Here is a 16,822-nt window from a genome sequence, read left to right on the forward strand (position 1 = left end):
GACGCATTAACTTTCAAAATCTTTCACCATCGATTGGTCGATGACAATATCAGAAGATATTTCTGAGTTCATTATATAAATTTTTGATCAGCTTTTAACAAAAAAAAAATTTTTAATACTAATTCGTTTCCATGTGACATCTGGTATTACATGTGTTTATTTATTTATTTTAATCTTGCGGGTCATGGATATGACCTTAAACTATATCTGATGGTAAGGCCCCAGCTTATAGGCTTTGGGGAGTGTCGAGCAACCCCTTAATTGCCATTGCTCCCAGGTCCACTCTGATCCGGAGTGGTAGTACCTGTTAGGGTCCCAACTATGGGTTAAATAGAAACTGACTAAAAAACAAAAACAAAACAATAATAATTCTATTAAAAAAATTTTCTTCAAAATCACTGGATTCAGAATTAAATAACCTAAAAAGGGTTGATATGCTGTAAACAAAAACAACCAACTTAATCTTGCCTTGCATTTCTGGATAGTGAGGTTTTGTGAGAGATAGTCATGTTTTGTGAGAGATAGTCATGTTTTGTAAGAGATAGTCATGCTTTGTAAGAGATAGTCATGTTTTGTAAGAGATAGTCGTGTTTTGTAAGAGATAGTCGTGTTTTGCGAGAGAGAGCCATGTTTTGCGAAAGAGATGCCAATGTTTTGTTAGAGATAGAAATGTTTTGTTAGAGATCGCAATATTTTGTTAGAGATAGTCATGTTTTGTAAGAGATAGTCATGTTTTGTAAGAGATAGTTATATTTTGTAAGAGGTAGTCATATTTTGCGAGAGATAGTCATGTTTTGTAAGAAATAGCTATGTTTTGCAAGAGATAGTTATGTTTTGTAAGAGATAGCCATGTTTTGTAAGAGACAGTCATGTTTTGTAAGAGATAGTCATCTTTTATAAGAGATAGTCACGTATAAATAACAGCTCAGAACACAAAAGCTTCTCATTCAAAATAGCAACAAGAAACATAAACGATAAAATAGCTCACACATTCATTGCGAAAAAATATCATTTAGATTTTATTGTCTCACAGCATATAAAATCCACAGTAGTTTCTTTGATAAGACAGGCGTGTTCAAAAAGTTTCTGTTTAGAACACAATTGAACCATGATACTTGACTTTTGCATTTTACACTTTAATTCAAGCCATTATTTAAAATAATTTTATAAAATCAACAGCAGGTTCTCTACAGTGCGATGTAGACTACAATGTATTTTGGACAAAATATCATTTCTATATATAGCAGTTTACAAGCTTTGTTAACAGAAGAAAAATTGTGAGAGATTGGAGTAAAGTACAGATTTCATTAATTCCTTATAAGTTTATTTGTTTGTTAATACAAATTATATAAGAATGAAAATGCTTGATCATACGAGGTAGCTTTTTTTTTACACACACACACACACACACACACACACACACACACACACACAAATAAAAACAAATTATGGTAAAATTGCAGCTCCTGGCTGTAAAGTGGTCATTTAAAAAATCTTATTATTTTAACTTCGATTGGTCCACCATGTTTCTGTGGTTTCCAGAAGTCAAGCAATAGGCTGGAAGGCCTCATATTACAATCAACCCTTTTCTGGAGAAGGACAGTTTTTTCAGGATTGGAGCTTCTGGTTCCAATGAGTAAGTGAGTATCATGGTGGACAAATTTTGTTAATATTCTACCATTAATTTGTTTATATTTTACCATTAATTTCTTAATAATCTACCATTAATATGTTAATATTCTACCTAGTGGTGGGACGATTAATCGGAATCGTTAATCGTAAGAATCGTGTATTTTGGGAGGTATCGGAATCGGAATCGCATCGTTAAAAAATACCTTAATTTTCCGATTCCTTCATTACGATTCTTTTAGTCTGATGTTGAAAAAAAGAAAAAAATGTCCTGATATTTCTAACCGCAAGAGAGAAATGCAGCATGTTATAAAAAGAAACCAAAGAAATTCATTACTAACAGGGCAATGCTTAGTGCCCCTCCCTTACAAGGTTCATTCATTTAGATCTATTGTAATCAAAACTACAAAAGAGTTAACTTGAAAAGAAGTATGCAGGGCTCTACATTGCGAGTAAAAATTAAAAAAAATACGCTTATCTTTTTGGTGACTTTTTTTTTTTTTACTAACAAATTTTCTAATACTGAATGAAAATGCTTTTTCAATTTATATTTTCTTAAAATAAAACGAGCAAAGTCAAATTATTTAAACAGTTAAATGTTTAATAGAACAATATACTTTTTTTCTTTTTTTCAAAGAAGGCTTTTGAAAGAAATATCTCTAAAATGAAATTGATCACGTTGTATTATTTCGCAAAATTTTGAAATTTGGACCAAATGAAAATTCGTTGAATTTCTTGAAATCTTTTTTTAACTCTTTGGTCCACGACTTAGCAAAATTATCAACTAGTCACTCAGAGCAGTTTTATTAGTGAGGGTCGAAATCGCAGAGTCTTTTTTTTTTTTTTTTTTTTTGCCTAAGTCACCATCTAGGTGTCACCAATTTTTTTAACCCTCCTTAACTTCAAAGAGTAAATACAATATATACAACTAAAAAAATAATTTTTAAAAATGCTGATTCTATTTCATGAAAAATTCTTTTAACTAGAAATTAAAAGATAGCTGACTGACAGCAACAGAAGCACTGGTTAACTACTGAACCACGTGGAAAGGTGTGGAGGGAGAGGAAAAAAGGAAATTAAATGATGATAATAAATTATGATAATCGTCTTTGAAAGGCACTAAACTCCTAATATTTACTTCTTTAAAATTTTAGGCGGCATTCCCCGGCGATTTTAAAGAACTCTCTCTCAAAAAAAAAAAAAAAAAAAAAATTTAATTTTTAAGGTTTGGGAAAGATATATTTATTATAACCGAATTCCTGTATGAAGACTGGATCTACTTTATTGGACGTTAATTTGTGAGATAAGTAATTTTTCAATGTTTAATATATTTTTAAAGTTTCAATTATCAATTAATTTTTTTTAATTGCGTTTTATTTTCAATTTATTTAAAAAAAAAAAAAAAAACAGGATTTAAAATGTATTTTTCAAGGTAACAAGCTTCGAAAGAAGTCTAATAAAAAAAATCACTTAAGTTTTAATTTCGACAACCCTGAGAATTTAATTATTAAAAAAATATTGAAATGTGACATTTTTTTTTAACATTTCTATTAGTTCAATTAATTTTCTTTCAATAATTCATTTCACTCAACAAACTTCACCATTTTTTGTTTTGTTTTTCTTTTATCTTTTTCTGTAATTTTGGTAATTATTTTTGCTCAATTTTATCTAGTATTTCATTTATTTTTATAGTGGTATCGTTTTTACATGTGTTCCTTTGATATACCCTATTTCAAAATTAGTTTGGCTAAACTTATTCTTCACGTTAGAAACAACGTGTAAAAGCAATGAAAAAGTAAGAAAAAACAATATGTGTTAACTACACTTTGTGAATTATGCACGTTCATTTATAAATTATTAAATTAAATATTTATCTTTTTTTATATTTAATTAGTATATATTTTCTTTCTCTTCCGCAATATTTTTTTTATTTAATTCATTAAATCTGTTAATTATGAGGACCAAAATAATGAATTGTGTTAATTTATTCTCTAATTTTCTTGTTTTTGTTCTGTTATATAAATTCTATTTTATTTGTTTTTGCTCTGAAGGATTAATTCTATTTTCTTTGTTTTTTTTTTTCTGTATTCCAATTAAGTAAAATAAATTTTCTCTAAAATAAATTTTGCTAATTTTTCCGTTTAGTTTACTATATAATAATTTTATTTAAACCAAAACACGACTGTGTAGGCATAAAATATCTCTTCCAAAGTTAGAGAACATATTTGGGAACTACCCGACCATAAGTATAAAACTACCTGGTATATTCCAAAATAATAATTCCCTAGGAATCGGAATCGTACTTGGTATCGGAATCGTTAATCAGTATTTTCCTAGAATCGGAATCGGAATCGGAATCGTATAAAAATTAGGAATCGTCCCAACACTAATTCTACCATTAATTTATTAATATTCTACCATTAATTTGTTAATAATCTACCATTAATTTATTAATATTCTATCATTAATATGTTAATATTCTACCATTAATTTGTTAATATTCTACCATTAATTTATTAATATTCTACCAATTATTTGTTAATATGCTACCAATTATATGTCAATATTCTACCATTAATTTGTTAATATTTTACCATTAATTGATGGATGATTCAAGACAAGAGGACGGGCAAAGATATTAGCTCTCATAAAAATCAGACAGGAAGACATCGACTTTAAGCAAAAAAAAAAAAAAAAGACTAAGTGCGTGCATCTATGCCATATTTCAGGAATTGTTGGTATTTTGCCTCCCATTTGGAATCCACACCATACACAGATGATTCATTCAACCCTTACAAGGGTAATAGAAAATTGTGTATTTTTTTTTACTTCAACTACAATTCCATTAAATTCACTATTAAATTACCGATTTTTTTAGATTTTTGAGTATGCTGAAAACGAATGGCACATATAAATTTTTTACAAACGAGTAGTTTTCTGGATATTAAGACCTTTATTATCCAATGTAATCCCTTATGTTTACACTAGAGGCCATGTTTTTTCCCAAATGAACAAGTACTAATGTGTATGCACATTACAAAACCCCACCTCCCCACGTTAAAAATGGTGACAACCACTGAAATTCATTGAGTGATACATTGGAAAAAAAATGTCTTAATATCCAGAAAACTACTTGTTTACTCTCAAATTTGAATTTGATATTCGTTTTCAGCATATCCAAAAACTTTAAAAGTCATAATTTTAAAGGTCAGTGTTGAGTTGCAGTTAAAGTAAAAAATTTACTAAAATTTTTTACTTTTTTCTTTTGTCAAATCTGTCAGGGAGATGTACGCTCCTGCTTTGTGCAGTTTCAGGTCGCTCTTCAGAAAGGTGTAACACCTGTTAACCTTCTGATAATTTGGAGGATTACCATACAAAGGGGCAGATGGAGTTACTCGGTCGTGGTGAAAGCAATACATCTAGGAACGCTTCTGCCCTCTTCCCCATCTCCATAACCCACTACGAGTTCTTGCTTCCTTTCTGTTTGCACACATGTGCAGTTGGTACTGTCCACTAGTCTTCTGTGGTCTCCAGAGGTCAAGCAACAGGCTTGGAGAAAGCATAAGTAGATATTAACTAACTATCATGAAATGTCGGTCTCTGTCCATGGCAAGGCAATGATTTAAGGGTGTGGTCAGGACTTCTTGTATCAAAGGTGATATTCTTGGTTCGTTGCAAAATCATCTACAGCAATGGTGTGTGGCAAACGTTTTCCTTGATTAAGAGCGAAAATTGGAGATTTGAAAACAATCAGATACCATTGTAATTCTGACTGAGAAATAAAGTTTGGTTCCAGGTGAAGTATAGTTGCAAAGCTGAAATTTAAAGGAATTGAAGATGTTATATTATCGGTTACCAAATCAATATATGTTGTATTGTCGAGGGTATATATAAACGAGTGTATATTATTTATATTTACGTCTCTAAATTCATGCATCGTTTAGTTGTAAAAAATGATCTTCTAATGAGTGTGTATACAGAGTCTATATACGTTTGTGTACACGTTTCATAGTCAACTATACGGCGTGTGTATATATGTGTGTTCGTCTATGGCCGTCAATCATTGTGATCGTCTAATTTACAGTTTGTTGTGTGTGTATGTATATTTAATTACAGTTTAAGACGGGAGAAGAATATACATAATACCTTTATAACATAAAGTACAAATAATACTTACTTGGGGGTTTGAACATCTGGCCAAATGGAAACATATCTGGTCCATCTTTGGTCTTGTCCGACGGAAAGCTACAATGGAGATTCCCCCCCCCCCCCAAGAAAATAACAGAGGCCCGGGTTTTATTTTCGGCAACTTTTTATTCCAGAGTGTTTTCCCCCTTTTGGAAAGTTGCAATGCAGATTCTGACTATCGCCATTTCTGAACCCCTTTACTTGGATCCATCTTTTTCTGAGGACCGACTCTGTCCCTAACTCGACTCCAACTAACTGTCTCTCTCTGTATATCTCCTAACTCTCCTATATATATTCAAATTAATCCTTGCCAGAGACAAGTTGACAGAGAGACAATGTTTTATTTTGAAAAATTAAAGACACTTAATTTATTAAATTTATTTTTCTTGGAAGGATGCGAAAATTAGAAAATGAATTTGTGACAAAAACTCATTATTTGAAATTATATTTGGAGAAAACCCAAATACTTACTATTTTATTCAAAGAAAAAGATTGTGACAACATCATTATTTAATGAAGGAATTTGGACGAAACAAAATCCAAATATATCCTAATATAACATGAAGATATCAATGAATATTCTGAATATTTTGTATTTTATTTAGAGTGGCTAATTATTTAAAAGTGAATTAAAATTCGTTCATCCAAACGATAAATGAATAAAAAAGAAAACAATAAAGCATATATGAAATTTAACGTCTACAGCTCAGTAATTATTTCTTTACTAAAGAAGAGGAGAAATTATTTTTTTTAAATACTTGTATATTATTCTTAGGTTAGGATATAAATATTTTAATTTTTAGAGTATCAACTAATATTTTGTTATTTATTATTTGAGAAAAAAAGAAGAAAATGGAAGAAACGCATGAACTTAAGATTTGCCCAAGATTCTGAGTAACTCTTTCAATTAAGAACAGTTTTCTTGAATTTGTCCTCAGTCGTGCAAGATTTCCGTAAAAAGAATGAACTGTTTCATTGAATTTGTGTGCCCAGTCGTGCAAGATTTCCAACATAAAAAAACAAGTCCTTTCAAAAAGTACTTATCGTCTGTCAATAAAAACTTTTGAACAAATTTTATAAAAAAATAATACACACACACTGAAGACAATTTTCCTTTCAAAAATTATGAATTATTGTAAAGTTTCAACTGTTAGTATTCTGTTACCATTTTTCTTTTCAAATGACATATGAACAAATATGCATTGCCTATCTTTCTTTTTCTTTATTTTCAATAAATTTCTAGTTCTTTTATGTACAAGCAACTTTGTCATTCATTTATTTTAAACTAGCAGATGAGTCCGACGTTGCCCGATATTAAATGTAAAATTAAATTCCTTTAAAAAAAAATGAAGCAAAAAAAAATCAGAAAGAAACTGAAACCTGTGCATGCGAGTATTATGTTTTTTTAAACAGTTCATTTCTTGACGTTTCTGAATTTTTAAGATGAGGATTAGTTATTCGTGTTATTTGGATTCATCGGACTACTGTTCTCATCTTGAGTGTGATTTTCACAACGTTTTGGTCGATATATAACCTCCGACCTTCTTCAGGTGTATCTTGTCGATCTCGGGAATGTTTCTGTCGAATTCAGAAGGACCTGTGGTACAGTGGTTAGAGTACTTGGAAAAATCAAGTGATATTCTCCTGAAGGTTGAAGGTTCAATCCTCAGCGTGGGTGACCAAAAAATACATTTGCGAATTACTTAGGACCTCTATCCAGTCATGGCTGATGGAACAAGAGCGTGCTCCCCTCGTGAAGTAAATGAAGGGTTCCGCTTGAAATTTCGTCCAAATTCCAAAGTTCGATAGATGTAACCTCCGACCTTCTTCAGGTGTATCAACAAGATACACCTGAAGAAGGTCGGAGGTTACATCAACCAAAACTTTGTGAAAATTACACTCAAGATGAGAACAGTAGTCTGATGAATCAAAATAATACGAGTTCATTTCTTGTAAAGCTCTTGTAAAGCTGAGATTGAAACCAAAACCTAAAGTCAGTTAATAAAGTATGATAACTATTAGGCCAGCTTGACAGGATCTTTAAAACGTGCTTTCAAACCTACTCATTCTTAAAATAAAGAAACTGTCATGTAAATGATTCACGCATGCTCAGTGGTAAAACAGTTGACAAACAGACAAAAATTCAATGACCCCTTAGCAGCCCTTTCTTTCCAGATAAAAAACGATTATAAAAGTTTTCCACATGTCTGAATACCATATATACCAAATTTCAAATATGTAGATCAAAATTCCGTTGAGTAAATGGATTTAGCTTTACTTTCGCGCGCACACACACACACACACACGCACACACACATACACACACACACACGCACACACACACACACATGCACACACATTCTCACTGTTATAGATACATAGATTACCGAGAAAAGGCTGAACAGGCGGACATGTTTTATTGTTACACATTTTTTTTTCTCAATCATTTTGTGTCATCATCTATTCAACCCTTATCCTAGAGTGGCCTCCAGGCCTTTATAAGTGTTGACCCCTCTCCTCCTAAAAAAAGCGGTTGATAAATACGGTAAAATGTATTTTCTATTCGGCGGCGTATACATTCGCTATCTTTATTTATTCATTTATTTATTATCATATCTCGACTGTTAACTATTCTGTGCGTTTACCATCCGTTTTTTTTTAAATTAAACTTAAATGTAAAGTGAACAAACATCTTGTTGCACAATTCCTCCACTTAGCAAGCTCCCTATACATGTCTCCTCTAATCCGAGTAGCTCCTTCCCCTTACGTCTCAGCAGCAGCAGCACAGCAGCACTCAGCAGCAAAAGCAGCATTATGTCTTGTTTGAGACGATTTTTTCTTTTCTTTTTTTTAATTAAATATTTAAAATTTTAAAATTGTCAACGTGACTTAAAATACAACTAAATGCATACAAATACAACAACAAAAAATATATAAAATGTATACGTTTACGTTATAAGCTGTTGGGCAGGCTCGAACCCTTCATGAACGAGTGTGTTGTTGCATATAAGAGTTTTACTAAGTGCGCAGCTTGGGGGCAAAATGAACGAATTATATTTTGTAAACGAGACCGAAAATTTCAGTATTAAACTTTTTCAAGGGATAATAAAAATAAATATAAAATAACAATTAAAAAAAAATAAAAAGAAAAGAAAAAGTAGATGTGGGTAGGATCTGGGCTGTTATCGCGACTTTTTTTCACACGGTCTCCGCGGGTTCATTAATGATAGGCTAGAAAACCCGATTATCCCAGATGCTGCAACCACATCCGGCCTCTGAGACAGATTACAGGAGGTTAGACCATACTCCCGGCGTCCTGAAAGAGAAACAGTTTTACTTACTTATTTGTTTACTTCCTGGTTTCAAACTTATAAACTTGAGCGCTAAAAAGTTACAGAAAATCAACAGGTTATTATTACAATTAGAACAATTTTTAATTTGTTTTATTATTCATCCAGCAAAAATTAATTGTTAAAATAATAAATATTTTCTATGTGTGTATGTGGGAGGGAAGGGGGGTAAGAAAATCGATCCGAGGTCCCCCGATTCAGTTTAAGGTAGAACTTCGGCATATTTCGGAAATAAATCCGGATACAAGTTCGGTATATTTCGGAACCAAGTACCGTTGGGGATTTGGAAAATTTTCATTTTATATATATATATATATATATATATATATATATATATATATATATATATATATATATATATATATATATATATATATATATATATATATACACACACAATTTGGTCTGGATGCAGGTAATATCAAATACAAGGGAAATAACTAAGTTTGACTAAACGATTCCTCATTTATAAATAAACAAAAAAAAAAACGAATTGTGACGCTGAAAACTAACTTTGTTTAAATTAAAAGTTCACTACATTTGTAAATTTTAGTTTGGATTACAAACGAAACTGTCTGTTCCTATTTTTTTTAAATTTATACACAACTTCTTACAATCCGGCGGTTTAACTCTTTGTTCTGAGGGAGGTAACTCTATTTTACTAGTGCTTAGTGTCAGAAATCGTCATTAAAAATGCGTGATAAAAACTTGAATAATTAAACTTGATATGTTTCGAAGCTTATAACTACTTGAAAAATGTAATTTAAACCCTAATTTTTTTTTTCAATAAAAGGAGCAAAGACCAAATTCTAAAATAATAACAGGTTTAATAGCAAAAATGTGCAATATTTGTTTTTTTAAATCGGTCTTCTTTAAAATAAAAAAAGATTTCAAGAAAATCAACGAATTTTAACTTACTTCGAATATAATAAATATATATAAATTCCAAAAAATCACTTACCTATAAAAAATACTAAGCAATGGGTACTTCCATTCTTCATTGTTAAGAATTTATCCATATTTATATTTTATATTCCATGTCTTTTTTAAATAAAATACTTTTTTAAGCAAGGATTCAAAATACCACTATATCAAATGTTCACGGCTGGAATAAAGGGGAGACAAACGTCTCCCTTTCTTCGAGTTGAAAACTTTGGTGGCCTGTAAGTGCCAGAATTAATCTCCCTTTCTATTTCTGGCTGTAAACAAAAGTTAGTAAATATGGGCCATCGTACTTGAAAAATGATCATATTTCAGTTATCAGTTTTTGCCGTTGAAAAAAATTCCACTCAACCGATTTTCCATTTTTAAAAAAATTCTCTTAAAAAAATACATGAGTTTTTGATTTAATATATTTTATTTCTTCTTTATGGAATTATTTTTTTAAAATCTTAAAAAAAACAAAAAAAAACATTGAATGAAGCAGAAAAAATTGTTGTAGGTATTCAATCTTTTCAGGACAAAATTTTTAAAATGTGAGGTTTCACTTTAAAAAAAATCAACGTGGTTTTTAAAAAAAAGTTTTAAACTTTTGACTTTACAGGTAAATATGCACCAAACTATTCTATTTTATTTATTTTTTTGTTGTTGTTTTAAATTAGATCATTTTATTTATTGATCTTTTATCTTTAATTTGTGATATATAAATCTGGGTGAGAAAATTAATTTCTTTCATTTTAATAGACATTTCAAAATGGGGGGGGGTAATTTAAAAAAACGTTTGTCTAGAATATTATATTCGGTTTATTAGAAAGAGCATAACATTTTTTACGTTAAACCTGAAAATATCCTAAAAATTGAACCAATAGAAAAATTTTGATAGATTTTTAAATTGAAAAAATTGAAAAAATTTAACTCGTAAAATTCGATTCATGTTATTACATAGAAAAAAATGGCCGCATGAGCGCGCGCAGGCACTTTGTGAACACTGTTTTTTAAAAAATAAAAAATAATATTTCTATTATTTTTCAAAAAACTTTAATAATTTATTTTGGAAGTATATTCCATAAAGAAATTAAACAAACCACTTTAAAAAGAGAAATTACGAGTTTTGTATATTTTATTTGCAGTTTTGTGTTAAGGGTGTCAAAAATTCCCAAAAAATTCTGACACACTTAGTGCTTTTATATTTAAATAACAAAAAAATATTGAATTTCAAGTAAAACAAATAGGGTAAATATAAGGATACGTGTAAGAAATTATTTCTCACATCCCAAATTTTACTCCCGGCAAAGGTAAAAGAATCCACAAATACAAAAGCCATACCTTTAAAACTCAAAATTTATTCACAAGTAATAGCAATGAAAGTTTATTGGTCCTGGTAAGTCCATTTGCAAAACGGTGGCTAGTTTTGCCTCCATATGCATGGAGCCTTTAGTTTGAATTCCTAATGTTTGAATGTTAGTTCTTTGTTCCTCGAAGGGATCTATGAATATTCAGGGTGGACTCGGCGGGAATGTTGGCGCTTATAATTAGGCATAATGCGAGTCTCCTCGGACTCTAGTTGAATTGTGATAAGATCCAATATTTGGTAAATAAAGCATGAAGAAATGTTCATGAATGTCATCCTGTAATTAGGATAATTTCAGCAATATAAAATTGTCTCTGCTTGTAGAGATGTGATCCTTTATTCACCAACAGTTTGGTGATACAACATGAAGAAATTGATGTAGCGCCCTGCACAAGGTAGCTGCTGCTTTCAGTCCATCCCTTACCGAGTTCCTGCATGGACTGCTGAAATAAAAGCATGATACAAAAAAGGGCGTTAGGCAAATCACCTGACTTATTCAAAATTAACCAATGATGGCCGACCACTAAACTGCGTGGGCGGCCTGAATGAAAAGAGATGGCAAATGTATTTGGAATTTCTCACATACGCTACAACAGAACACCGACCTCTCTAATTTGTTTTTTAGAGGTAATCAAGGTCGCTGAAAACGAATCTGACAATCAAACTTGTTGCAAATTTACTGTTTGCATGGTATTAACCCCTAAACCCAGGGACTATTTTCCACCATTTTACAGCTTCCGCTTACGCTAGGCGGAAGCACACGGTATCATAAACGACGGCTGTTGAATGTCCCTTCACATAGCAAATTGATAGTGTGAACGAAAGCTGTAAAATGGCGGAAAATAGTTCCTGGGTTTAGGGGTTAATACCATGCAATGGTAAATTTGTGAGGGGTTTTATTATCAGATTCGTTGTCAGCGACCTCTATTACCTCAAAAAAAAAAACAAATTAGAGTGGTAAGTGTTCTGTTGTAGCATATCCCTATATTTACCACAAATAATACCTACGTAATTAACATGCCGCAAATAGTAACATATCTAAAAATTACATAAAACGATAAGGTAGAAAATAATCATGAAAAAAGGCATTTGTAAAATCTAGCGATTTGGCTTCAAAATCTTCCAATTCGAATTGGAGAGTTAATAGGGGAGGTAATTAAGTCTTCACAAAATTTACTCGGTTATTTTTAGATACGTGCAAAATAAATAGCCGATGCTCGATATGTATAAACATTTTGACCCACTCCTTTACTTAAAAATTCACCAAAAATCAGGAAATTAACCAAATTTTAATGACGTTTTCAGTATTTATCAAATAATGATCATAAAATATATATTATATTTTTATCTTTGAATTTAGTGGAAATGTATTATTTTGTTTAAAAAAATACCTTTACTAAAGTTATGGTTTTCAGTAGTAGAAAAAAAAAAAATGAATGAATTTAGTTTTGCTTTTTTTTTATGAAAATAAAAATCGTAAATTGTAACAATAAAAAGAAAAATTAATTTTTGGGAGAACATTACAAAAAAAGCCTCTAAAATCCGTATTAATGATTTCTTTATAACGCAAAGAAAAATTAATTTTGTATTAATGATTTCTTTATAACTCGAAGAAAAATTAATTTCTCGAATTACTGATATTATTGAATTAAGCATTGTTTATTTAATATATATTATTTAATATTTTCACACAAAAAATTATAATTTCAAACCTATTTCTACTTTTTTTTTTTTTTTTTTTAGATTACACGTTTCGCGTAATTTTTATATGTAAGATTCTAATATTTTCCTTGTTTGAATGAACGTGTAACTTTCGGCGTAACATATTTTTTATATAATCCTGAAAAAAAGTTTTTATTTTATTTTGAAGCGAGAATACAGAAATATAATTAAATTAAAAAATGGTAAAAATTATGCACACGTTCACGATAGAAATGTACAGATGCACGACTGGGGGAGGGGGAAGAAAGAAAACTAGCACTCTCTACTTTCCTCCAACTACTTGACATCATTTTCAGACAGCCTTTTGACTTTCTGGCATTTAAGGCTCCTGTAGAATCCACGCTTAGACGATTTTGTTTTTGCTTGATGTCAGAATCTCCCATTTTGGGGACTAATTAAGCTATTCTTTGTACAAACAAGTTTTTTTTTTAATTATTTATTCAATTTAATATCTTAGGACTTTACTAATTATCTTTGAAATAGAAAACTTATATTTATTTTTCAAATGATTTTTACAATGAATTTAATTGACTTCAAAATTTAGCTGAATTTCTCAGCTTCCTAAAGTCGCCGTGAGAACATTTTTAATTATAACTTTTTTTTTCACATGTACAAATATTTTTTTTCCTTTCGCAAATTTCCTTTAGGCGTAAATCTTTATAAATACAGTCAAAAAGTAGTTGAAAACCTACAAAAAATATAATAACCAAGCTTTCAAAACTATGCCCCTTATCTTTTTCCAACATTATTTCCGTACCTAGTTATTTTTTATAAAGAAAATTCAAAATTCAAACAATTATTAAAAAAAGTTATTTGTTAAAGAAATCACAAATTATATATATACTAGCAGGTCAGCTCAGCTCAGCTTTGCTTGGGCCCTATGTACTGTTCATAACTTTATGTGCATATGTATATATAAATATTAAAAGTTTTACTCATGTTCAGGTAATCTACATCTGAAATTTCAAGTGTTTAGACTCAAAATTGGCGGAGGAGTTTGGTAGAGTCTTTCAACTTTGACCTCTTGGCAACCAAATTTTCGCCAAAAAACTGATAAAAAGCCTGCTTCATATCTGAATACTCTTTATGTAAAATTTCAAATGTTTCGACCCAAAATTGGCTTAATAGTTTGCTAGAGACCACAAAGATCAAATCTTTTGAACTTTGATCCCTCGGTAGTCAAATTTTTGGCCAAAAAAACGATTAAAAAACTTGCCCTATGTCTTAATACCCGTTATGTAAAATTTCAAATGTTTAGATCAAAAATTGGCGGAGAAATTAAATTTTTTAAAACTTTGACCCCAATTTTGACTCCTTAACTTTTATTTTGGGCTCAAATCAAATTAAAAAGTTTGATCCATGTCCTATGTCTAAAATTTCAAGTGTTTAGACCCAAAATTGGCGGAGGAGTTTAGTAGAGTTTTCAAAGGTCAAATCGTTGAACTTTGACCTCTTGACAGCCAAATTCCTGGCCAAAACAGATTAAAAAGATTTTCCCAGATCTCAACACCCCTTATGTCAAATCTCGAGTTTGTAGATTGAAAATTGACAGATTAGTTTGGTAGGGCAATGTACACACACACACACACACACAGACAATTTCACTTTTATAGATATACTAGCATTTCAGACCGGCGTTGCCCATGTGTTTGGAGGTGTATGTTGAGCAAAAAAATAAAAGCGGTCAATTTTTAACTTTGACCCTATATGACCCCTTAACATTTATTGTTTGGGGTAAATCAAGTAATTAAGTTAGATCCATGTTCAAGGTATCTATATCTAAAATTTCAAGTGTTTAGACCCAAAATTGGCGGAGGAGTTTGGTAGAGTTCTCAAAGTTCAAATTGTTGAACTTTGACCCCTTAACAGCCAAATTTCTGGCCGAAAACTCCCAAATCTCAGTACCCTATATATCAAATTTCGAGTCTGTAGACTTAAAATTGACAGAGTTATTGCATAGGGAAATGTACACAGACACACATATACACAGATACACACACAGACACGTTCACTTTTATAGATATATAGACTAGCAGTTCAGCCCGTCTTTGTTCAGTCCCTATGTACTGTTCATAACTTGGCCTACGTGTGAATACATTTTATGTAACATTTCAAATGTTTAGACCAAAATTTGTCTGAGTAATTTCGTAGAGACCGCAGAGGTAAATTTTTTAAAAACTTTGACCCCAATTTTGACCCCTTAAAATTTTTAGGGAGGCTCAAATGAAATAAAAAGTTCGATCCATGTCCAAGTTACCTAAATGTAAAATTTCAAGTCTTTAGACCCAAAATTAACAGAGAAATTTGGTAGAATCTGCAAAGGTCAACTCTTTCAACTTTGATATTTTGGCAGCCAAATTTTCGCCACAAAACTGATTAAAATGCTTGCCGTATGTCTGAATACCCATTATGTATAAATTTCAAATGTTTAGATCCAAAATTGGCCAAGAAGTTTGCTAGACACTGCAAAGGTCGAATCTTTTGAACTTTGACACCTTGGCAGCTCAAAATTTTGACCCAAACCGATTAAAAAGCTTGCTCTATCTTTGAATACTCTTTATGTAAAATTTCCAATATTTAGACCAGAAATTGGCTGAGTAATTTGATAGAGACCACAGAGGTCAAATTTTTTAAAAGTTTGGCCCCAATTTTGACCCCTTAACATTTTTGGGGGGAGAAGGGCTCGAATCAAGTTAAAAAGTTTGATCCATGTCCAAGTAACCTACATTTAAAATTTCAAGTGTTTAGACCCAGAATTGGAAGAGGAGTTTGGTAGAGTTTTCAAAGGTCAAATCGTTGAACTTTAACCCCTTGACAGCCACATTTCTGGCCGAAAACCAATTGAAAAAATTTTCCCAAATCTCAATACCCCTTATGTCAAATCTCGAGTCTCCAGACTGAAAATTGACAGAGTTATTGGTAGGGAAATGTACACACACACACACACACACACACACACACACACACACACACAAAGACATTTTCACTTTTATAGATATATAGCCTAGCAGTTAAGCCCGGCTTTTATGTACTGTCCATACTTTTATGTGCATATGTATATATATATATTAAAATGTTTGACTCATGTCCAGGTAGCCTACATCTAAAATTTCAAGTGTTTAGATTCAAAATTGGCGGAGAAGTTTGGTAGAGTCTGCAAAAGTAAACTCTTTCAACATTGATATCTTGGAAGCCAAATTTTCGCCCAAAACTGATTAAAAAGCTTGCTGCATGTCTGAATACCTTTTATGTAAAATTTCAAATATTTAGACCCAAAATTGGCTAAATAATTTGCTAGAGACTGCAAACGTCAAATCTTTTGAACTTTGACCCCTTGACAGCCAAATTTTCGGCCAAAAACTGATTAAAAGCTTGCCCTATGTACGAATACACTTTATGTAAAATTTTCAATGTTTAGACCAAAAATTGGCTGAGTAATTTGGTAGAAACCACAGAGGTCAAGTTTTTTTAAACTTCGACTTCAATTCTGACCCCTTAACATTTATTGTTTGAGGTCAAATCAAATTAAAAAAAACTTGATCCATGTCCAAGTAACCTACATGTAAAATTTCAAGTGTTTAGACCCAAAATTGGCGGAGGAGTTTGGTAGTGTTTTCAAAGGTCAAATTGTTGAACTTTGATC

General features: G+C 31.1%; 1 protein-coding gene across 4 annotated transcripts in view; it reads left to right on the forward strand.

Annotated features, from left to right (window-relative positions):
• Positions 1-16,822, forward strand: part of LOC145277646 (tyrosine-protein kinase-like otk) — a 158,939-nt gene that overhangs the window by 35,654 nt on the left and 106,463 nt on the right. The window lies entirely within an intron of this gene.

The sequence above is a fragment of the Euprymna scolopes genome, chromosome 6 (genome assembly GCF_053919585.1).
Source record: "Euprymna scolopes isolate OS-2025 chromosome 6, ASM5391958v1, whole genome shotgun sequence".
In the NCBI taxonomy this organism is placed as follows: Eukaryota; Metazoa; Mollusca; class Cephalopoda; order Sepiida; family Sepiolidae; genus Euprymna; species Euprymna scolopes.